General features: G+C 50.1%; 1 protein-coding gene across 35 annotated transcripts in view; it reads right to left on the minus strand.

Annotated features, from left to right (window-relative positions):
• Positions 1–24971, minus strand: part of SSBP3 (single stranded DNA binding protein 3) — a 181222-nt gene that overhangs the window by 104824 nt on the left and 51427 nt on the right. The window lies entirely within an intron of this gene.

A 24971-nucleotide genomic window follows, 5' to 3' on the forward strand; every position in this document is an offset into this window, starting at 1 on the left:
CACCAGTATGCCCTAGGTTCCTCATGCACATCCCTCTGATGGAGGTACCCAGCACTGTCTGTCACCTGCAAGGTGAGGACACGGGCTCTACCTGCTGACGCAGCCCAAATCTCAACGCTCCAACCTTGTGCAGTCAAAAAAAATCCCTTTCAGAGCCTAACTCTCAAGGACACAACCAGCCCAGAAATCTCTCAGGACAGGATCCCACCCACGTCAAAAACCAGGCAGCAAAGAGACACCCTTAACAGATCACCAACGCAGGCCACCCTTAAGTCCGTGCTACCTCCTGAGCACGCCACCGTGGTGCAGATCACTGCTCCTGGCACCAGGGAGCAGGGATCCCCCAATGCATGATTCGGCAGAGCCTGGAAGTAATGAAGAAATGGCTAATGACAGCCACTGAAGGCACTGTTAAATGGCTTATTACACTTTGTAAAGAAAAATACATCAACATCCATCATTGCAAACACTTTTGTACACATAAAGCCCTTGAAAATTTCCTTCTTCTAAGTAGAAATAAAGGTTTATACATGTGTATGCCGCAAAAACGTACGCCCCGATATAATAACCTCCGCATGTAACGTCCTCTACATAGAAAGAAGCACAGGTATATGCCTGGCTGGAGAGACAAAGGCATTGTCTGGACACAGTCACTCTGTATTACAGAAGTGTGTGCATGCACGCACACACTCCCTCAGACCAGATGCCCAACCACTTCCAGATGCTACAGTCTCGGATATCCTTGGTTAAGGAAGAGGAAGAAAAAGCTTGCCCTTCACGTCCAGATACTTGGGTTCGGGTTACATGAAACAGGATTAGTTCAGAAAATAGCGCCACTTCACAGCCAAGACAAAAACCCAAGAATGAAAACCATGTATACAGCCAACACAATGGCAAGACTGAAGACAGCGACAAAGAGAGGCTTCTGGTTCTGCTCTGATGCCTCTCCCTCCACACCACACCTGTGATCTACTGTGCACAGGACCTCACAGGCCCAATAACAGAGCTGGAGTTCCTCTTACGTGACACAGGATTTGGTGTTTGCCTGTGCCCGGCTATCACTCCTGCCCTGCAACACGCTGGTCAGCTGGAGGAGCCTGCTGCTCACACACTCACCAGCAACCTCTCTACCCTGGACGGTCACCAAAAAGGAAGAGCAATGTCTGTGCCCCCAGCATTGGTGCAAAGGAAGTGGCAGAGAAACGACAAGGAGGGTGGTGCCTTGCCCCAACTGCCTGCCGGCACCCACAGCCAAGGCAACTGTTCTCTGGTGAAGGCAAAGCTGGAAATGCACACCTGAGCCTCTTAACACAGGGTTTTTCCCACCAGTCCACGTCATCTGCCCTTCCCAACAGCCTCCAACAACAAGTCAGTGTGGCTCTTGCTCCCTTTCAGGAAAATCACCAGCCACAGACCTGTACAGGGCTGCAAGGTCACTGGAAGTTATCGAGTCCAAATCATCTTATCTCCCAGATGAGAAACCAGGGCTCAGAAAGGTTGAAGGACTTGCCCAAGGTCGCACAGCTCCTAAGTGAAGGGCTGAGAGTGGATTCCAGGCTGCCCAGCCAAAGCCTGTGAGCCTTCCCCTCAGTTCCAGCTATTGCTATTAGCTCCCAGGAGGCAAGAGGGGTGGCAAATAGAATAATCAGATATTGGCAACCAAGGAAGGTGGCAGGAGCAGTCACAGATACATGCCATCAGCCCTGCAGGAGAGGCAGCAACAATAAGTGAGGTGCAAGGAAACTAAAAGTGGAGCAGGGAGCTGCTGGGAGGGGTGGGAGTGTGGAGGGGAGGATGTGGGATTTGGAGCCAGGAGACCTGAGTCTAGTCCCAGCCACCTCGAATGCCTTAGCCAGGTCAAGCTGCCCATCTGGCTGGGTTGCTTCATCTGTAAATGAAAGGGCTGGGCAGAAGAGATCATCTTTCCAAACCCCCCTGGCCCCAGTCACTAGGGCCTGACTATAGCTTTGGCCCCCATTTGCTAGCTATGTGGCCTCTAAGAAGTCACTTCACCTTCCTGTGCCTCCACTCCCTAACCAAAGCCAAGGAAGTGACACGCTCCCAGGGGTCCTTGACAAGAGCTCCAAAAAGGCCACATAAGCCTAAGGCATCCCCCTGTCTGCCCTGGCTTAGGGAGAAAGATAAAAAAAAATGGACTTGCTCCCTTGCCCCACAGCCAAAGCTGCTGCTCAACGAGGGCCTTGAGAGGGCGTCAAGCGCATCAGAGTCGAATTCAGTGCCCACAGGGGACCAGAGGGGACAAGTAAAGTGTGTCACTGCTGGCACTGAGGTCAGGAGGGGAGTAAGCAAACATGCACGCGCACGCACACACGTGCGCGCACACACACACACACACACACACACACACACGCCTCCTCCCACGCAGCATTGTTCCCCTGTGTCACTGTCAGCAGTTCTGCTGCGCTTGACAACCAGGGCTTCCTAATAGGCCCAGGCTGGACCTGGCAAAAACCTGGTCACTTCCTCTCCTGTGGTCCGCAGGGACCATCACCACTGAACACACCACTGCTTGGGGGTGGGGAATGTCCAGGAAAGCTGACCTTGTCTCAACAAAGCCCTGGGAGCCAGCCAGCTACGTGGGTGTGCCTGGAGACCTTGCATACCCCACAGAATACGGAAAGGATTTTCATAACCTCATAGACTCTCGGGAGAGAAGATGGTCTCCTGCATCCTCCCGCCTCCTCTGCCTATTCCTGGCCATTTGGTGTGCAGAGTCAGGAGAGCAGACGCCTCTCCCATTTATACAGCCATGCTCAGGCTGTAGCTCTGCCCTGGATCCAAACAGGACAGCCATCATCCTGCCAAAAAACACTGTCAGATTTCTCACCACCCCAACCCACCTGACTCTCCCTCCGTAAGGCTGCATGGCCTGGTAATTAAAAACTTCAAGAGGCCAGGCACGGTGGCCCACGCCTGTAAATCCCAGCACTTTGGGAGGCTGAGGGAACATAGTGAGACCCCGTTTCTACATAACAAAACCAAAGCCAAAGAACTCCAAGACAGGCTATCTGGGTTTGAATCCCAGCCCTGCCACGTATAAGCTGTATCATCTTGGGCAACTGACTTACCCGCTCTGTGTCTCAGTTTTCTCATCTGTAAAACAGGGATAATAATGGAGCTGATACATGTAACTGTTTAGAATGGTGCCTGGTACACAGTGAGGGCCATATAAAAGTCAAATGTAGCCAGGCACAGAGCCTTGCACCTGTAATCCCAGCTTCTACGGCAGCTGAGGCAGGAGGATCACCTGAGCCCAGGAGTTTGAGACCAGCCTGGGCAACAAAGCAAGATCCTATCTCTATAAAGTATTTTAAAACTAAGCAGGCGTGGTGATGTGTTGCCTGCTACTCAGAGGCTGAGATGGAAGGATCACTTGAACCCAGGAGTTTGAGGCTGTAGTGAGTTCTAGAAACCATACCACTGCACTCCAGCTTGGGAGACAGAGTAAGACCCTCTCTCAAAAATAAATAAAATAGGCCTGGCGCAGTGGCTTATGCCCATAATCCCAGCACTTTGGGAGGCCGAGGTGGGCGGATCACAAGGTCAAGCTATTGAGACCACCCTGGCCAACATGGTGAAACCCTGTCTCTACTAAAAATACAAAAATTAGCTGGGCGTGGTGGTGGGTGCTTGTAGTCCCAGCTACTCAGGAGGCTGAGGCAGGAGAATCACTTGAACCTGGCAGGCAGAGGTTGAAGTGAGCTGAGATCGGGCCACTGCACTCCAGCCTGGGCGACAGAGCAAGACTCCGTCCCAATAAATAAATAAATAAATAAATTTTAAAAATAAACAAATAAAATACAAGTCAGATGTTATAAAGACTCTGCCTGCAAGCTAAATGCTGTCATTTCCTTCAGTGTTTCTCCACTCCAAATCTCTACCATCTACGGACCCACTCATTAGCTCCAAGTGGCACAGGCTCTGAGTCTGACCTGGATTACAGTTGGTTCCGCCACTTTCTTGCAGTTTAACACTGGTCAAGTAACTTAACCTCTCCAAGCCAGGGTCTCCTCTTCCAAAATAGGAGGATCATATGACATACCTCAAAGGACGGTTTTAAGAATGGAAGGATAATGCATGTAAAGTACCTAGCTATTAGGATGAATTATTAACAATAACAACACCATCTTTCTCCTCGCGGACATAATACCTGTGCAGCGAGCCTGTATTACTCTCTTTCAGTGATGGCCAACTGCTGCCACACAGAGCCGACTGTCAGCTACATTCAAGGGCCACTTTCTCACTCGCCGTTCAAATGAATCTTCTTCATCCTGTGCCTGTGAAGTTGATTTTTTTGAACCCACATTGTAGGACTTTACATTTATGCCTATTAAATTTCATCCTGTTGTTTTGGACCTGGAAATGGGAATAGGAGGCTGAACTAATAAGTAATAAGCTCTGACTCAAGCAGCACAGTGGCACTGCCCCGGGAAGAGCTGCAACCCCCAGGAAAGGACAAGGGCCTAGAGGGGCCAGGCTCTCAGAACTAAGGTGACAGCCACAGCTGTGAGGGCCTCAGCCAGCTCTGCCCTTTGTTTGCCCAAGACCCGGACACAAGAACCAGCTCTTGTTACCAGAATCCCATCAAGAGGGGCAGAGCACTACGCTTTCAAAAATAAAGCCACATGTGCAAACTGTTGTCATAAACATAGCCCTGTTCAAGGCCTCCGCTGCATTCCTCCTCAGAGAGCAATATGTTTCATTTCTTCAACATAAACAGAATCAGATTTATTACATTCCGACAATGTTTCTAGGATGGGGACTGAGAAAGCTGCATTTCTGGGAACAAAAGGCACTTGTGCATAAGTGTGCAAAGAAAAAGGAGACAAGAGACAAAAACCACCTTCCAGACTCTGGCCCCCGGCAACTGTGATCCACGTCAAGAACCCTCCTGCAATCTGCCCTGCGTGGCTGGCAGAGCCAGCGGGAGACAGAGGCTGATTTAAGGCTAGGGCTGAAGATCATGTGTCCGGCCAGACTTACCACAGGCTGCCACGGGCCCCAGAGTTTCACAACATTTAAAGTCTATCTCCCCTGTGCCCAAACACATCGATTCAAGGAAACCTCCCTGAGACCCTGAGAGGTCCAACAAGGCGCAAGGCTCATTTCTGCCTGTCCTCAGGAGCCACGGAGGCACGCACAATCCCCTAAGACAAGCATTCTGATCCCCGGAAGGTGTCAGAGAAACAGCAAGGGGTTGGGTTCTCACTCAAGGCTGGACAAGGCAGCACCGCAGAGGAATTCCTGGGGAATCCAGGCAGGAAAAGGAAGTAGCTGGGGGAAGGGCAGGAGAAATAAGTCTCGCAAGGGAGGATTAAGAGCAGGAGCCAAGATGATGTCACAGGACAAGCATGGGCACTGGAGCCAGAGAGATGGGCGCCAATTCCAGCTTTACTGCCTCCCGTGTGGCTTCGACCGATTACTTAACTTCTCTGAGCTTCAGCTACTACATCTGTAGAAAGAAGGGAATAAACAGAACCATCTCTAAGGTTCTTCTAGCACTGGCACTCTGGATTCTTAGCCAGGGACTTCTGTACCTTTGATGAGCATAACTTCTTAAACTTCTAACTATCCATTCCAGAAAGACTATAATCCAGTGGGCTATCCTGTTTCCTTTTACCCAGTGGGTCTCTGCAGTACGCAGGGCAAATATGAGATGGGATTAAATGGATGCTGATTAACATGGCCCCCCATGTTGGGGGACCCACCGGAAATCTTCCTGAAGCCCTCAGAGGCCCCAGCCCCCGACTGCCTCTCCTCCTTCCCTCCTTTTCTCCTTCCCTCACAACACTAATTGGGAGGGACTGCATTCAATTCCTGCCCATTCTCGGTGGGCATCCCTGGCTCCCACGCACACGCAGGTGGGGAGGGGAGAGCCAGCACTGTCCAGAGCCTCCCAAGCCCACTGAGCCAATGGGCTCCAAGCAGATGCCCCCAGGCCCTGTACAGATGGGCCTGGTTCAGCAGCTTTTCAAAGTCAACAGAGTAAGGTTTTCAAATCCTAAAAGGCTTCTCAAGCCTCTTCTAATCTGTCTGCCATTTTGTTTTGTCTGCTCAGCGCAAGTCAAGGGGAACTTGACATTTGGAATACTAACTGCAAATAATCCCACACCAAGGACAGGGCTTTGGCGTGCTGCAGCATCAGCACATGGCTCACAAGGATGCTGGGGACACTCGAGCTATATGCAGAGGGTCCCAGAAGGCACACGTTAGGTCAGGCCCCTCAGCCACGTGCGTGGTAACCACCCTGAATAGCCAGCTCCCCAAGGACAGGGCTGAGCCCAATTCACTGGCTTCCTCAACACCGTGCCCAGGATGTGACAGAGGGGAGGTCCCGAGCAGAATCTACTCTGGATGGAGGAATGCACGCAGAGGTGGAGGGGGAAAGCGTGTGCAACTGGTATCTTGACAGCTCTCAACGTCAGCCTCTGCCCCAAGCCAACCAAGCAAAGTGCACTGCAGCGCGTGAGACACACCTGCTTCTCTGGGCTTCCACTGTCTTCTCTTCCTCCCACTTGGTGACAGTTACTGGCTCCCCAGCTGACCTTCACAGTGGGATCTGCCAGCAACCTCTTCACTCAGGCCACACACCTCCACCCACCCCAACAGTTCACAGGGCACACAGGCAGGCCTCATGACCATCCCAGCCTCACACACACTCAGGCGGCACAGTGCATGAGCCAGGCCAGGACCTGGTGTTGCGGAAGCTGGTTTAACCCTTGCTTTGCAGTAACCCACCCTGGCCTGCCCTCTCAAGGAAGAGGCGCAGGGATCTTAGGGCAGGCTTTGTGCTGCTGAGGTTGTTCTCGCTCCAGTCTCTAACTTCAAGCAGCAAAAGGTTGGCTGGACCAAAGCATTTTGTTTTCCTCAAGCTTTTTTTTTTTTTTTTTTCCGAGATGGAGTCTCACTCTGTTGCCCAGGCCGGAGTGCAGTGGCACCATCTCCGCTCACTGCAACCTCCCTCCATCTCCTGGGTTTCAGCGATTCCCCTGCCTCGGGAGTAGCTGGGACTACAGGCATCCACCACCACACCCGACTAATTTTTGTATTTTTAGTAGAGACGGAGTTTCACCATGTTGGCCAGGCTGGTCTTGAACTCCTGACCTCAGGTCATCACCTGCCTCGGCCTCCCAAAGGGCTGGGATGATAGGCGTGGGCCACCATGCCCGGCCTCCTCAAACTTTTTGAAGACAGTGAGTTTTTTGCGCATAAAAAATAAAATCTGGCTGAGCATGGTGGCTCACATCTGTAACCCCAATATTTTGGGAGGCCAAGGCAAGGGGATCACTTGAGCCCAGTAGTTCAAGACCAACCTGGACAACATAATGAGACCCCCATCTCTATCTTTTAGTTTTGCAAAATAATAAGAATAAAGTCCCAGGCCTTTGACTGAGAAATAAAATGAGATATAATGATTGTAACCATCCATGACATCATGTGTGTGTATTACACTCAACAGCAACTAAACTGCAAGTACTTATCCAGTTTGTGAAGCCAGCTTCTGCACTCACTGCCTGCTCCAGGAAGTTGCCTCTGACTGTCCCTGTGGTCCAGGTGTCCCTCTCCTGTGTTCCCACAGCTTTGGTGCCCCTACTACAATGGGGCTGCATAGCTGGCACCTACGGCAGGGCGGGCTGATAGGCTTGCCTTGCATATGCTAAAGCGAATGTTTATTTTTCCATTTCCCCAGCTAGACTATAAAATCCTTGAGGGACAATACCTTATTCTACTTTACTTTGCAAATACCTGGGAAAAGATCTAGCATGTATCTCACACTGAAAAACCATCTGTTGAATAAATAACCGAAGGGATGAGCACATGGCTGCCCGCCTATGCTTCCCACCCTCTCACTCCCGACCCCCACCCCCACTTTCTCCACCCGCTAGAGGCATTCTGAAGAGAATGGAAAATCTAAGCCAGCTATTCAGGGTAACTGTCCGGTCACTCTGTGTCCGTCTGCTTTTACGGCAATATATACACTAAAGGGTATGAGCTCAAGTTTCCATACATATCCAGGCAGCCAAGGGAGTTCTCTCTTCCCAGCCGAGGCTAAACAGGGACCCAACCACAAGCATCCAGTAATTCTGAATATGACGTGAACAACGTAAAAATAGCTCCTGTATCTCTTTGCCCCCACCCTTCTCCCCAGCAACACAAAGGGCAGAAGAGAGTGATACCCCTAACAAGCCTTAGCTTGTTACAGCACAAACAGCCCCAGCCTCCTACATCTGGACAAACTGCTGTGAGCCAACAGGGTATTCTAAATTACACTTTAATTACCATAATTTTTCACAGGTACCTGAAAAACCAGATCATGATGATGGTGCAAGAAATCCCCAAATAGGATGCGTGAGGTCCAAGTTAAAAAGCTAGTCTTCTAAACACACACCTTTTCTCACATGCCTTTTATTTCATGCAGCACTTTACAGTCTGCAGAGTGCTTTCATGGGCTTCTCTCTCCCACAGGCTCTGGATTAAGACAACATGGTTCAATTCCAGCCTCCAAAGTATCCTGCCCTCTCCAGAGACCCTTCACCTATCACCATTTGGTGCAATCTGTAACAGAAAAAAAAAGAAAAAGAAGAAGAATAGGAAATGGGGGAGGAGGGGGTCTTATCCCATGGGTTACTAGGAATGTTAAAGATTAAATGGAAAGCATAATTAAGATTTTTAAAGAGAAAGCACCTGTTGAGGATAATTGATGCTGGACAGATAGCAGATTCTTGGCAGACACACATTCTCAGTGTGGATGTTTCTATACAGCTAATGGTTAGAAGCGTGAGCTCTGAAATTAATCTGCTTAGATTTGAATCCGGTCTGCAACATTTTAGCTATGGGGCCTTGGGCCTCAGTTTCATCAACCAGAAAACAGGAATGATAGCAGTAATTACTTCACAGGCTCTTGCGGAGTTCATGAAATAAATGCAAGTAAAATACTAGCCTAGCCCTAGCACATAGTAACCAGTAAAAAAAACATATCATTGCAGGAGAGGGGAATCTCTAGTGCCTTAAGAAAGGGGAAAGATGAGCCCGGCATGGTGGCTCACACCTGTAATCCTAGCACTTTGGGAGGCCGAGGCAGGTAGGTAGTTCACCTGAGGTCAGGAGTTCAAGACCAGCCTGGCCAACATGGCGAAACCCCATCTCTACTAAAAATACAAAAATTAGCCGGGCATGTTGGCAGACGCCTGTAATCCCAGCTAGTTGGGAGGCTGAGGGTAGGAGAATTGCTTGAACCAAAGGGGCGGAGGTTGCAGTGAGCTGAGATCGTGCCACTTCACTCCAGCGTGGGCAAAAAAGCAAAACTCCATCAAAGAAAGAAAGAAAACAAAGAAAGAACGAAAGAACGAAAGGGGAAAGGGGGAAGGGTCAAGCATAAACTTCAGCATCATATACTAATTCTGGAAGGGAGGGTGGGGTAGGGGCAGGACCCCAAGCTTCTCTGGCTCTACTTCTTTCCTAAGACACCTTTCTTCCCCCACCTAGAGAGGATAAGCGCCTTCAGGAAAGGCATTTGCTTCTTGGTAAGCTCTCAGGTCCCTGACATGTGACTTGGCATAAAACTTCTGTTCAGCAATATTTACAAAATTAATTGAACAAATTAATTTTATCTCTCTTGCCTCTGTGCATTCCAGATATCAAAAAGCAACACCCTGCACAAAGAAAGTCCTCTAAAGGTAGCTTGTCTCTTTTCGGCTGCAGTAATATTTGCAAAGGGAGTTGGTATCCCCGCATATGCCAAAGTGCCAACCCACCAATGTGGTGTTTGCTGCCACTGAGAACCAGAGGTGCTTCCTTGCAGAGGTTCAGGAGTTCTGCTCTCCAGAGATGTGAGCAGCATCAAGCCCACTCATCCCCCCAAGTTGTGGGCATATGCCTGTCCAGGGGTGGCAGGGAGGGAGGGACAAAGGGGCAAGTGGCTCCCGTGAAACCCCAAAAGCAAGTCCACGCACAGCAAGGAGAAATGAGTACACACTTTATTTTTAGCTATGCATGATGGAAAGTTACTCTGGGAATGGTGCAAATTTTGCTTCATCACCCTCAGTACCTTTCCAGGATCCTCAGTGGCTTCCCAGGGAAATGACTGATAAGGGGACAAAGGAATTTCTGAGGTTCTTTCAGAGGTGGAGAGGCAGGAGACAGAAACGAGGTAAAAAGAGGTTGGAGAGAAAAAGTGGACTCCATGAACACCCAGGACACTCCCATACCAGCCCAGAGAGCTGCAGGCTCCTACAAGTAGGTACAGCCCCACTGGCTAAGAGGAGGCAGAAGGTCCCCACCAGAGCCAATCCAGGAAACAAGGCTGTCATTCCACCCCACCCTGCTGGAAAGCAGGGCAGTGGAAAGAACCAGGCTATGGAATCAGGAACATCTGAATTTCAATCCCACCTCTGCTGTGTTTTGAGACAAGCAACTCAAGTTCCCCAAGCCTCCATTCCCTCCTCTGTAAATCAGTGCTGCCAAACTGAGTCGCTCTCCAGGCCAGTGAAACAATGTCTGCAGAGTAAGCCGGCTGGCACCTGGTGCTGGATTAACTCTCTTTCCACAATTAAACCGAGGCTCAAGTAGAGGTCTCCCAAGGCCCTACTGTTGTGTGGTCTTGGCAAAGTGCTTTCTGTTCTCCAAGCTCCACGTCTTTCCACCTACCAAAGGAACATGTTGGCAGAGACCTTTCAAGGTCCCTGCCTGTTCTGGGGTGCTGCTAAGTACCCTGGCCTTGTGGACTGCTAGCAGATGTCTCCCCTTTAATGTGTTGGGGGTTCCACTATGAAACCATATCCTGACCTCACAGTGGGCCCCATACCTTGAGAAACCTTAAAAAATTACAGTGATTTCTGTTTACTTCCTTGCCCTCACCCAAACTGCATCCATGGGCCAAAGAGAATAGATGCTGACCTGCCATCCATTCATTCCACAAGGATTTACTGAGCTCCCATGGTAGTAAGTGCTGTGCTGGGCAAAGGATATTTAGCCAATGGTGACGAAGGGCAAAAGTGAACAGGACATTAAAGAGGATAGCTCAGCCCTACCTTCCCAGAGCTTAATTGCTACCTGCTGTAAAACATGTTAATTCCTTTATTACGCTTGTGGAGGAGGTATAAAAGAGAAGTCCTGGGAGCCAAGGGGGTGCACAATAGGAGGCCTGACCCAGCCAGCGGGCAGGACAGGGTCCCCAGGAAGTACCCTCTAAGCTGAGGCCTGAAAAATGAGCAGGTACTAACCTGGAGAGCGGGGGCGGGGGGAGAGAAGTACCTTCCAGGCAGAAGGAAAAGCATGTACAAAGGCCAGTACCTGGCACTTCTGAGAAACCAAAAGAAGTCCAGTGTGGCTGGAGGGCAAAGTTGCCCAAGTCAGGGCTACGAAGGCAGGCTTTCAAAATGCAGACTGGCACCACACTGTGTGAGGCCACGCACAGAGGGATTTCCTGGAATGTCTGGATCTGGGCAAAGTTTCCCTGCGGAGGGCACCAGGAGAGGTACTGATGGCCCAAGGCACAGGAAACCAGTGCAGCCCAGGCTGCAGAGTCCAGGCATCCAGGTCTGGAACTGGAAGGTACTTCGCGAAGGGCCCTCCTCAAATGCCCTTTCCATTTTCCGAAGGGCTTGCTCCACTCCTGCCCCCACGCCCACTTGTTTCACTTCTTATTTTTATTTATTTTTAAACCAGGGCCTTCTTACCGTCAGGTTAACGCATTTTTAAAAAGAAAGCCCTGAATGTGCAGCCCTCCCTCCCTGGGAGGAGATGGGTGGATCAATAGCCCTCTCAGCTCTTCCTCTACCACCAGCAGTGACCACAGCAGTGGGCGGGGCCAGGGCAGGTGTGGGCTCTCTGCAAAGTGGGCCTGAGAGCCAGGCATTTATGCCTTCCCTCCCCACCCCTCCCATTCCCAGGCAAGGCCTCCCACACCCTGTCCTTCACCATCTACCGTGGTAAAGCCCAGGAACAAAAGGGACAGACTGGAGGAAGGCAGAGAACACTGGGCAATCTAAAAACCCAAGTTCAATCTCTGCTGCTCAGCCTCTTAGCAGCCTTGAAACCTCGGACAAGAAAGAAGCTAACCTCCCTGAACCTCAGTATTCTTAAGTAAAACATGGGGATCTGTGTAAAAATTACGTGAAGTCATGCGGAAAGGGACCTGGCACACCCTGGGCAGGACCCTTCCCTGCGTCTCCCACACCCCAGCCCCCTGGATCCACTCTGCTATCACAGACCCTTCTGCTGCCGCCCCTCCCAGTGAGCTGACATGCTTTGAGCTTCCTCAAGGGAAAACGCTCCCCGATGCCGACAGATGGGGAGTCCTAAAATACAGCGTATGGATCATGTTTCGTGACTAGCAAAACACGCCAGCCGGGACACTTTGAGAACCCGGCCGGTTTTCAGGAACAGGATTTTACACATTTCCCAGGATTGGCGGATCTGCGCTCGCCTCCACCCGCCTGCGAGCTCCATAGCCCGGATCCTGTACCAGGGGGATACTTAGGACAGGTGGGGGGAAGAGGGGAGGCTGTGCCCTAACCCTCGGCCGCTTTTCAGATTGCTACTACCATTTATGTATTGAACATGTGGTACATTCCTTGCTGCGTGTCAGGTGTTTGGCATGTGTTCTGAAGTCACCCTGCCTAGGTCCCCATCCTGGCTCTAACTGTATAACCCTGGGCAAGTCACTTCATCTCTCTGAGCTTCACTCTGCTCATCTGTGAACAGGGATGGTAGTACCTTCCCCTCACGGGGCCAGGGTGGGGACTGGGTGAACAACATCAGAGCTCAGTAGACATGAACTGCTGCTATAATCAAACCACAGGGTAAATATCACTGTAGCTACCCTACCGAAGGTAAAATGGACACTAAGAGGCCATGCCAGCTGTCCAGGCCACCCAGTGGCAGGGGAGCAGGTCTGCCTCTGAAGGGGATCGGGGATGGGCTTCGGAGGGTCTGCAAACCCCAACCCCTGGCCTTATGGCACACAATTATTTGAATACATGTGAATGTGCAGTGTTTAGAGAGGAGGGCAATGAATTTCAGTCTCCCAGGGATCTACAGTCCCATAAAGGTTACAAACCATGGCTTCATATAACCATATCTACTTGACACACATAAGGTCACCCTGGCACAGCAGTCCTGAACTCTTAGGATCTGGAGAAAGGATTACACCCGACCCCCTCTCCCCAAAGGAAAGACATTGGTTCTTGGCAACATCAATCACAAAAAGCTTTGGACCAGGAGAAGGGGCTAGGAGAGCCACTAGCAGGGAGGTGTGTTAACACAGGTTCTGGAATTTCAGAAGAGGACATGCAACTCAAGAAACTGAGGAAGAGTAGTCTGTACTTCTAACGGCTCCAAGAAGACCGGAAGGAGAAAAAGGAGAGATGGTGGGAAGCTCAGTACCTGACGACTGACGTAGCACCTGGGGGTACGCGGTGTGATGGCCAAGAGGTGCCTCTGATTAGACACCTGGGCTCCGTCACTCCAGTGGACTGACATTACCCTACTGGACTTGAGCTCATAAGGGCAGAGAAATGTTGAGAAAAAAAAAAAAAGTCACACCAAGACATGAATCAGGATATGAACAATATTAATCTTTGAAAAGTGGAATTACCAGAGTTTTGTTTACATTTATTATCTAATTTCCTTCACAATGAACATATATCCGTATATCCACTAGAAAGAAGACACAAAACCAATATACTTACAGAGACAGCTATGCGCTGCACACAGTCTTGGCATAATAAATACCTGTGCTTCTGCCCAAAGTAGGTTCTTGAAGCCCCCTTTTGAGAATGAATGATTCGAGCCACTCCCAGAAAAGGTATCATTTTGGGAATAGAGAATGGGGTGATTCGAGTGTGTTCAAGACACTTCTGTGGGTGATTCATTTAGGGGCATAAAGATGGGCTCTGCTTCCCCGTGATGACTGCTGGGGCAGCTAATCCCGTCGCCTCTTAACACGCTCGGTGTCATCAGTACAGGGAAGGCCTTGTAAAGAGAGGAAAGAATTGGGGGAGCATCCTATCAATTGTTTTTTCTCTTTTTGTGGGTGGGAAGAGAGGAGCAAAGAGATGAGAGATAGCCACAGAGAACAGGTTCTCAAGTTGGGTGGTTCACGCTTGTAATCCCAACGCTTTGGGAGGCCAAAGCAGGAGGATCACTTCAATGCAGGAGTTCGAGACCAGCCTAGGCAATACAGCAAGACATTGTCTCAAATTAAAAAGAAGAAAGAAATTAAAAAGCAAAACAAGGTCTCCCACTGCTTGAGCCCGTCGCTGGCAGACAGTGCCCATTAGTCCACGTGCACACAGCTGTAAATTGCATTTGGTGCGTGTGGTTTTTCCTCACAGCACTGAGGAGACGTATAATCCAGACTTCCTATTTACATTACACTTGTTTCCTCCAATACAATGGCTACAAATGCTTTTACTCCACTCCTGTCATCTGTGCGGAAATTCTCCTGATACACAGGGAGACTCGAAAGTCACAAGAGTTCTCGTGCGTGGCCAGCAGGCTCAGTCTCAGTTCTCTCTGCTCAGATGGGAAACTTCTGCAAGGGAAGAAAAAGGGCTGAACCCAGCCGTTAGAAACTAACTTACACTTGGCTTCTTCATGCTTATCCACAGCAGAAACACAGGAGCCCCCATAAAAAACCTCCTTATTGACACTACGCAATATTTGCCCTTCCAATAAAACAGTTCCCAGCTACCGACGCAGCCTGGAAGACAGGACACCAAGAGCCGCGCTCTAAAAACCACCCAAGTCTCAGCCCTCCCATCCAGGGAGAAGACCAAGGCACTGGAAGAACCTCCAAGTCCATGGTCCTGGCTACTTTCCCCACACCTTCCTTCAGAGAGAAGGAAGAGTAATCTCACTTGAGCCAGCTGGCCTCAAAATTAATAGGGCAGAAAAGAAAAGCCTTCCGCATATCAAAGGCCCTCTCTGAAGTGCCTGCATGAACATCTCCTTTTAAGATTTCCTTTAAAATCCTTGGTTTCCATAGAAGTAGCTAGCGTCTCACCTCAAAAGCCAAGCAAAGTCTCTGTGCCTGACCAAGCCCTGACCATGACACAGAGCAGATTCCTAACAGAAGATTACTGTACTGAAGCCAGGCGCGGTGGCTCACACCTGTAATCCCGGAGGCCGAGGCGGGCAGAATGCCTGAGCTCAGGAGTTCGAGACCAAACCTGGGCAACACGGTGAAACCCTGTCTCTACCAAAATACAAAAAATGAGGCCTGGCATGGTGGCTCAGGCCTGTAATCCCAGCACCTTGGGAGGCCGAGACGGGTGGATCACTCGAGGTCAGGAGTTCGAGACCAGCCTGGCCAACATGGTGAAATGCCGTCTCTACAAAAATACAAAAAAAAAAAAACTAGCCAGGCATGGTGGAACACGCCTGTACTCCCATCTACTCGGGAGGCTGAGACAGGAGAATCACAAGAGGCAGAGGTTGCAGTGAGCCAAGATCATGCCATTGCACTCCAGCCTGAGTGACAGAGTGAGACTTCATCTCAAAAAAGAAAAAAAAATTAGCCGGGCGTGGCAGCATGTGCTTGTAGTCCCATCTACTCAGGAGGCTACGGCAGGAGAATTGCTTGAACCTGGGAGGCAGAGGTTGCAGTGAGCCAAGATCGGGCCACTGCACTCCAGCCTGGGCGACACAGCAAGACTCCATCTCTAAAAAAAAAAAAAAAGATTACTGTACTGACTAAAGTTACAGAGTAGATTAAGATCTTTAAGTCCCCTTGTAACAGGAATTTGGATTTTGATTTGGGGCCTGGCACTGTCACTCTATGCTGGGGGTTGAATAGTGTACCCCCAAAATATATGCTCAACTCCTACCCCCAGTACCTGTGAATGGGCTCTTATTTAGAAATACAGTCTCCTGGCCGGATGCAGTGGGTCATGCCTGTAATCCCAGCACTTTGGGAGACCGAGTCGGGTGGATCACGAGGTCTAGAGATCGAGACCATCCTGACTAACACGGTGAAACCCCGTCTCTACTAAACATACAAAAAAATTAGCCGGGCGTGGTGGCGGGCGCCTGTAGTCCCAGCTACTCGGAGAGGCTGAGGCAGGAGCATAGTGTGAACCCGGGAGGCGGAGCTTGCAGTGAGCCGAGATCGCGCCACTGCACTCCGGCCTGGGCAAAGAGCGAGACTCCATCTCAAGAAAAAAAAAAAAGAAATACAGTCTCCTGTGGCAGCCTTGGGGGATTGGGTCCAGGCCCTTACTCCCCAACCCCACCTCACGAATACCAAAATCCTTGGATGCTTGAGTCCTTTATATAAAATGGCAGAGTATATGCACATCCTCCCATATACATTTTAAAATTTTTTTCAGATACGGCACCAGGCTGGAGTGCAGTGGAGTGATCACAGCTCACTGCATCCTTGGACTCCTGGGATCAAGCAATCCTCCTGCCTCAGCCTCCCAAGTAGGTGGGACTGCAGGCGCACACCACCACACCCAGCTAATTTATTTATTTTATTTTTACATAGAGATGGGGTCTCACTATGTTAACCAAGCTTGTCTTGAACTCCTGACTTCAAGCAACCCTCCCCCCTTGGCCTCCCAAAGTACTGGGGTTATAGGTGTGAACCACCATGCCCAGCCCTCCCATATACTTTAAATCATCTCTGGGTTACTTATAATATCTAATACAATATAAATACTAGGTAAATAGTTGTTAGGCTGTTTTTTAATTTGTCCTTTTTTTTTTTTTAAAGAGATGGGGTCTTGCTATATTGCCCAGGCTGGTCTTGAACTACTGGCCTCAAACAATCCTCCCACCTTAGCCTCCCACAGTGCTGGGATTACAGGCATTAGTCACCACACCAGGCCTGTATTCTTTTTGTTGGTTTGTTTCCCCTGAATATTTTTGATCACTGAATCCACAAATGCTGGCTGAACCTGCAATGTGGAAGGCCGACTCTACATCCTTTTGCAAGTGTCATCGAGCAAAAATGAGGTGATATTGGATTAGGGTGGGTCCTGATGCAATGACTGGTATGAATATAAAATGAGATGCACAGGGAGGTGCCATGTGATGGCAGAGGCAGAGGTTGGAGTCCTGGGGGCCAAGGAATGCCAAGGATTGCAGCAACACTGGAAGGTAAGAGAAAGGCATGGGGCAGATGCTCCTCTAGAACCTTCAGAGGGCATGGCCCTGTAGGCACCTTCCTCGTGAACTTTCAGCCTCCAGAACATTGAGACTTTTTAAAGCCACCTAGTTTGTGGTACTTTGTTACTGCATCTAGAAAACTAACAGGTCTGGAAATCATTCACTCCAAGGCTCTCAACACTCTCAGCCACCCAATCACCCACCCCTTTCCTCATTCTGTGCACTGTTGCCACTTCAGGATTATATGACTCCGTGCAACCAACCTTGACCTTCCGCAAACACCATCCGGAGAGGTCAGAGTCCCCATATCCATCTGGGGACAGCAACACAAAGTCATCTTTATTGGGTGGCGGACTCTGGCCCTCAGTCCACCAACTGAGAACCACCAAGGAAAGTCTGAGGTAACCCACAAGGTATTGGGAAATAGAAGGCATGGGGGGCATGGAGGGGTAGGTGAGGATGGGTGGAAATTAGCAGAGAGTGGGCAGAAAAAAAGAGAAAAAGGAAAAGGTTCAAAAAGGAGCCTGCGGGTCAGGAGGACACACAAGCGACAACAGGAAGTAGACATCCTCCTGCCTTGCCCCTCAACCAGTCACATGCTTCTAACTTTCTCCCTCACACACCTGAGGTCTGCCTGGGACAGCCTCCAACAGCCTGCCACCCAGAGCACTGGCTACCCACACAGCTGCCGCACTTCAAGCTTCCACAGTGAGAATACCAGCCCACTTCCATCCAGGGTTTGGGCTTTATTTGTTTTGGATTTCCAATACCTGGGACTTGCTGGGGCCAAGTCAATAATGGAAGGCCAAGGAGATGGCTGGGCAGATAGATGTGGTGCAAGGTTCTACACGATGCCTCACCTGTGCCAGCTTAGGGTCTGTGGTCATGGGGCAGTGGGGCAGATGCATCCCACTCACTTCCCCACCATACTCACAGCTCAGATGGAGGCACCAATGTGCCTAGAAGAGCAAGGCCAGGGCCTTGGAAGTGAGTTCACAGGGCTGCAGAAGTGAGTGGCCTCAAAATCTCACCTCCTCTCCTTGCTCTGGCACTCACCTACACTCAAGGCAAGTCACAAAATTAGGCCGGTAAGGCCTGGGAGAGGTAGCCTAGTGTCTTGCTGAGAGCCAGAACCAGGCTAGAAACCCAGCTCGATGACCAGCAAGCTGCTCCTCTTCACCCATTCAACAAGAAACAGGTGAGCACCTACCCATTCTATGTTCTCAGCAGCCTCGTCTGCAAAGATAAGATGACAATTACCTGTCTGAACAAAGCTCTTCTGAGGATGGAACATGATAACAAATATAAAACACCCAGCATAATGTTGGGTACATCAAAAAGAGCCACTATGGAGGGGAGATTAGAATTATTAGGGTCACATCTTCCAACCCAGAGCTTGAGACCCAACCAGGTCTCTGCATCGTCCACCAGCATGTCAGCTCCACAAGGCAGGGAGGGATATTCCTCTGCTGTTCCCTGTGGCATTCCCAGCACCTACAACAGTGCCTGGCACACAGTAGGCACCCAAATGTTTGTTTGCTGTGTGAACAAAACAACTGCCGGACATCCAATGCCCTTAAGGTTAGATGCAGAAATATCAAAACAGCATGATACACTGACCATCTTGAGGACAGAAGAGCATACTATGAAGTTATGAAACAAGCAGCCTTGGCCCCTATCCTGGGAACAAAAGGCTACTGGTTCCCCGCAAATGAAGCCAAAATCAAAGAGGAGACCAGCACAGAGCTCCCTCAGGCTTCAGCCTTGAAGAGACATGTTGGCTTTTCCAGGAAGCAGGTAAGGGTTTGGGCATGCCACCTTAGTCGCACTCATGAAATGAGGGCTGGGGGTCACAAGACGTGGGTATCCAATGAGGAAACAGTGTGGATGGGCCAAAAAATAGAAAATAAATACAAATCATTATTTTACAGATGTCTTTTTCAAGAAATGGCTCCTGCTTCAGCTGGGATTCATAGCCATTTCATCTTTTAACTTTCCTCTCCTCTCCTCATTTCCATTTTAGGGTCAACCTTACCTGGCGAGTGTCCTGGAATACATAACACAAACTGCTGGCAATCTGGTACATCTCCCACCTGGGGTCCCTTTAGCCTCTGCTGTTGGCTGTCATTCGAACCCTTCTGCCCCAAATTAAACTGCACTAAACCCTGACCCTGGGTACTTAACCAGAAATGCCTCTACCATTTCCACCTCTATTGGCTGTGCCTCACCCGCCACGCCAACCTGGGACTAGGAAAACCCACCAGGATATATTAAGCAGGGGCATCCACGTGAAAAGGCATCTTGGCAGAGTGACAGTGTGAAGATCTGGGAAGCTGAAGGCTCCACCACTGCTTCCTTTTAGGTGGTGACTTGAGAACAGGTTGCTTACACTATCTGAGCCCCGACTGTGCCATCCATAAAAATGGGCAAAATAATAATAATGCCTCCCAACAGGGTTGCTGTAGGGACAAAACGCAAGAGCAGCCCCTGAATGCTTCTTTTTGAAAGTGCGGAACAAGAGCTGTTACTAGGAACTCTAGTCTCCTTTCTCATCCGTGGAAGAGGTACAAGCTAGAAAACTGTGCCAAGCACAGGGCAGCCCTGCAAAGCAGAAGCAGTCCTGCTTTCCTCAAGCGATTAACAGGTCCAAGAAAGGCTGTGGTGCGATGTATGAGGGCCACAGCCAAGAGAGATTTATACGCGTATGGCCTTCGGATGGTTTTCTAAGACGTGTGCACAAGCCGGGTTTGGCTCAGGAGCTCAGCAGCAAGTAATTTTCTAATTGATTCATTAGCACTCCAGTCAACTACTACTTCAGACACAAAGGCCTTGCTTGGGTCTGAATGTCTCAGCCTGGGAAGCTGAGCTGAATAAACCATTCTTGCCCTGGGAGCGGCAGCAGCCCAGGGACAGGCAGGAGAACCCACACCATGACCATCCAAAAATCATATCAACATGTAAATAAACTCAAGAGTCTGGACGCAGAAATAGAACCCGCACAGCTTCTTAGATGGTCTTTTTTTTTTTTTTTGAGACAGGGTCTCATTCTGTCACCAATGCTGGAGTGCAGTGGTGCAATCATAGCCTCGACCTCCTGGACTCAGCAATCCTCCAACCTCAGCCTCCCGAGTAGGTGAGACTACAGGCACATACCGCCACGCCCAGCTAATCTTTCTGTATTTTTTGTAGAGATGGGGGTCTCGCTATGTTGCCCAGGCTGGTCTCGAACTCCTAGCTCAAGCAATCTGCCCACCTCGGCCTCCCAAAGTGCTGGCATTACAAGTGTGAGCCACCGTGCCCAGCCTTAAATGCTATTTTTTATAATGAGAATTTTCTGACCAGAAGAAGAATATGTGAAAAAAGTTAAGTAAAAGTAGGAAAACAGCCTGAAAAGAAATACTCAAAAAGTTAGCACAAAGCTAGTCCCGGTGGTGGGTGACTTTCTTTTCTTCCTTCCTCCTACTTTTCAAAATGAGCGAGTACAGAACACATAACTTCTTCAGTTCTCTCAGGTATAAAATGGCAGCAATTATACCCCATTCCCAAGGTTACTGGAAGGATGAAATTAGATTATGTATAAAACAGGCGGAGCCTGAAGAGCCAGGGGTGCCAGAAAGGCTGACCCACCAGATCAGTGACTCACGGGCCCACCTACCTCTGGGCCAAAATTCAAGTTATGCTCAGGAAGGTTATAAATGACTCCAGTCACTTATGAATTGTTGAGGCCACAAATGCTAAAAGTCACAGATCTCAAAAGTAATGTTATAATAAGCTAAATATAAATGAAACTTTAACAACAATCTTCCTTCATCTTTTCATATTCCTCTGGCGTGTGGGATATCCACCTAAGACAGAGTTCCTCAACAGACCAAGCTAGCAGGGATGAACCTCCAGCAGATACTCCCACAGAGTGACCTCGCTGGGCCTTTATGGGAGCCCCTGTTTTGGGACCGGCTTGCTGCCTGTACACCAGCTATAGAAACATCCCCAGTGCCATCTGGGAAGGACTCCTGACTCTATCTGGCCCAGCTCAGCACGCTGCCTATCTATCCATCCACCCACCCATCTGAACATCTGTATGTTTATTCTCCAGAAGGAGCTCCTGGTGAGCTAAACAGCAGTGTGAACTCCAGCAAACCAACAGGCTTCCACAGCATGGAAGGCAAAACACATGAAGACCCCCTGATCTTGGCCAGGCCTGGTGGCGCACGCCTGTAGTACCAGCTACTTGGGAGGTCGAGGCAGGAGGATCCCTTGAAGCCAGGAGTTTAAGACCTAACTGGGCAACATAGTGAGACCCTATCTCTACAAAACAAACAACAACAACAAAAACAAAACAAAACAAAACAAAAAAACAGTCCCCTCAGTCTGAAGAGCCTTGGGCTAGACAGAGCTCAGGGTACATAAAAGGACCAAAAGCCTAAAACTTCGGAAGCAGCACCAAGTGCCTTAGGAAGCTTGATAGAACTGATTCAAGTCCTACTTCACCTAGCAGGGAATTACCTTGTTATCCTACTAAGTGGCAATCTCCAGGGAGGCCAAATGGATCCGAACTTCTTGGCCGATTGGTAAGGTGGCTTCTTCAAGTGACTTCTCCACAAAACACCCTTCAGGAACCTTCTGTCAGAAACGGTCCCCACTGGGTCATCCCACTTCCTATTGAGGCTTCATCTCAGCTTCAGACCCCTTCCTCCCCTGCCCTCACCTCCCAGCCTCCAGAAGAGAAAGTCATCCATCTGGGGTCTTACTATAGTAATGTTAATGGAACAAGGCAAGCGGAGGGCGGGCTGGCCGTCATCTCATGAGCCTTACCTTGCAGGATGTGCAGCGGGAGGAAGCTGCGTCTCGCCGTTTGACCATGCGAGCATCTAGCATGATCGGCACTCTGCTCACTGCCATCACCACTGCTAACAGAAATGCGCAGACAACACAAAACCTGAGAACTCCCATCTCAATCAACTGCTCGGAAACTTCAATCTGAGAGTAAACTGTCATGTTTTTCCCACTCTAAAACAGGATGACTAATGACAGAGGAACCTCAACACAATCCATGGGGCTCAAGCCAGATCCCTCTCAACAGAGCACAGAAACCACCCAGTCCCCAAAAACGTGAGCTGAATGGCACGGATTCTGCATGGCAAACCCGAGAACTGCAGGCAAGACAGGAGGCGGTAGGTGACGAGCGGAGGCGGCCCGGCCGGACAGCGCCGTGTCCTCAGACCGTCAGCCCATCCCCTTGGTTTCCTCGCCTGCACGGGGGCTCCAGCTGCAGGCACTCCATGGACAGATCCACGGCAGGACACCCCTGCCACAGGGAGGACAACTCTCAGAGGGCCCCAGCCAGTTTTAGAGCTGGATACACAAGTTTGTTTTATTTATTGTGCATCTAACAAGGCCCTGACACTCTAATTGGAATAGGGCAGACCCATTCTTTCCGTGGAAATCAGGCCCATTGTGAGAGGAAAAACTGCAGGCCAAAACCCAAGCTGAAAGGGTAAAAACTGGAAGGTCACCTCTACTTTCAGATCCTACAGGTTCCAGAAAATCTTCAGCTCAACACCCCCGCTCCTGCCCTGTGACTTACACACATGTGGCCAGGCCATCCTCAGAGGCTTCAGCCTTAAAGATTTTTCCCTTTGCTCCTCTGAGATGTGTCCACTCTGAAAAACCCTGTGCACCCACCAAGTCAAGATTTCTCCCAGAAGCGGAATGGGAGTGTTTTCAAGTATCCAGGTGACCCAGGTGCATTGTCAGATCCCAATTCTGGCCACCCTCTCACATGCTCCATGGAAGTCAGAGAAAAGCAGGCAGTGTCAGAGGCTGCTCTCGAGGGCTGGCCTGCCCCATCCTACCCATGCTGCAGCCCAGGGCAAGGGGAGTGGCGTTCAGCAAACCCCGTGGAACTACACTGAATGGGGCAAAATTCACAAAAGCCAGATAAACCCTAAAGCCACCCTCTATACCAAGAAACCAGTCTGAGGCCCAGCAATGCATGGACTCTGCTGAGATCTCTCTTTCCATCCAGACATGGGCTGAGGGACTGAAAGGGACTGTAGATGATCAGGTCAGCACCTTCATTCTACAGATGAGGAGACTGCAGCACAGAGGGGACTGACTCCCCCAAATCATACAGGGACTAGAAACCCAACTGGACCCAGATCGAGGGCTGTCAGTGACTGACCACTCCCCCAGCTCAGCAAGAGCACTCCTACATCCCAATGCTGCACCAGGATGCCCAACAAAAGATGGGACTCCCATTTCACTATCTGCAACCTGATCTTATCTAGAAAGCCTGGAGCCAGTGCATACTACTGTCTGCAGACTCTACAGCCTTCCAAGGCTGCCTGTCTGCTCCGCTTTCTGCAGCATCAGTGCACCTCCCAGCCCCTGAAACTCCTACCCATCAAAACCACATGCCAGGCCAGCCTTTCCCAGGCACCTGCCACATGCAGGGCAGGTGGACAGCCCAGTGATGACATGGTACAGTGAGGCAAGTCTTTCCACCCAATCCCACAAAACGTAGGCCAATGCTGGGACCCTCAATGGACTCTGAGGGTCACCCCACTGAATGGCAAACCCGAGAACTACAGGAGAGATACGAGGCAGTGGGTGAAGTGGGGAGGTGGCCCTGCTGGATCCCAGAGCCCCAGGAGGGTACCCGCTACCACTCTTGTCATGTGGTTCTCGCCGTTCACATCTAACGTGGGAGCAAGGAACTTCCACAAAGACCTGCTGGGCCTCTAACACACAGACCTCTCCCCTAGAAGCTTACAACCGAGATGGAGAGGGGCAGTAAGCTACATGAAGTCCCAGTAAGTACTCTAAGCTCCTCTCCAGCCCACTCCCCCCTCCCTCACAAATCCCAGGAACACTAACCTCTCCAGGGGAAAGAAATTCAGAAAGACAAGAAACCCAGGAAGCCAACCAATCAGAGATCCCTGTGAACCTGGGCCTAATGTAACACACAACTCTGTGTTAAGACACGGTGCCTTAGGGAGGAGTGGACTTCAGAACACATCATCTGTACATGCCATCTACCCAGCCTGTGGATTTCCCAGTAATTACAGCCAAGAGCAAAGGGGGTAGAAATAGAAAAGAGAAAGGTGAATGAAAAATCATGAATGCCTCACGCCTTTCCAAGGCCAGAAGACTGCTTGCTGCCCTCGACACAAGGTCCCTCTAAAAGGAAGGGGAGGGTGAGGCTGGGTTGCTTCCTCCTCCTCTCCTGCTCTTGCTTTGAAGGTCCCTCACACAATGGGAGGCTCTCAGGCCAGGACAACGGTGTGACCTGCCCCTTCTCTGCAGTGCCTGCCACATGCGGCGTCCAACAAACGTCTGATGAGAGAATGAATGAGACCAGGCACTCTCTGTCCTGTTCCTCTCTGTGCTGGGCACACAGCAGACATGAGGCTACTGTGCTCAACTAAGCCGAATTTCTGGACAATCTGGAGATAAATACAAGAGGAGGGCACCAACCACAGACATTACAATGGAGATCTCCCCCAAATTTATTTTACTTATTTATTTTTTGAGACAGGGTCTCACTGTGTCGCCCAGGCTGGAGTGCAGTGGCACAATCTTGGCTCACTGTAACCTCTGCCTTCTGGTGCAAGCGATTCTCCCACCTCAACTTCCCAAGTAGCTGGGAGTACAGGCACGCGCCACCATGCGTGACTAATTTTTGTATTTTTAGTAGAAACAGGGTTTCACCATGTTGGCCAGGCTGGTCTGGAACTCCTGGCCTCAAGTGATCCACCCGGCTCAGCCTCCCAAAGTGCTGGGATTACAGGTGTGAGCCACCGCGTCCAGCCTCTCCCCCAAATTTAAAGAGCTCCCCT

Source organism: Symphalangus syndactylus, chromosome 19 (assembly GCF_028878055.3).
Source record: "Symphalangus syndactylus isolate Jambi chromosome 19, NHGRI_mSymSyn1-v2.1_pri, whole genome shotgun sequence".
NCBI classification, from domain to species: Eukaryota; Metazoa; Chordata; class Mammalia; order Primates; family Hylobatidae; genus Symphalangus; species Symphalangus syndactylus.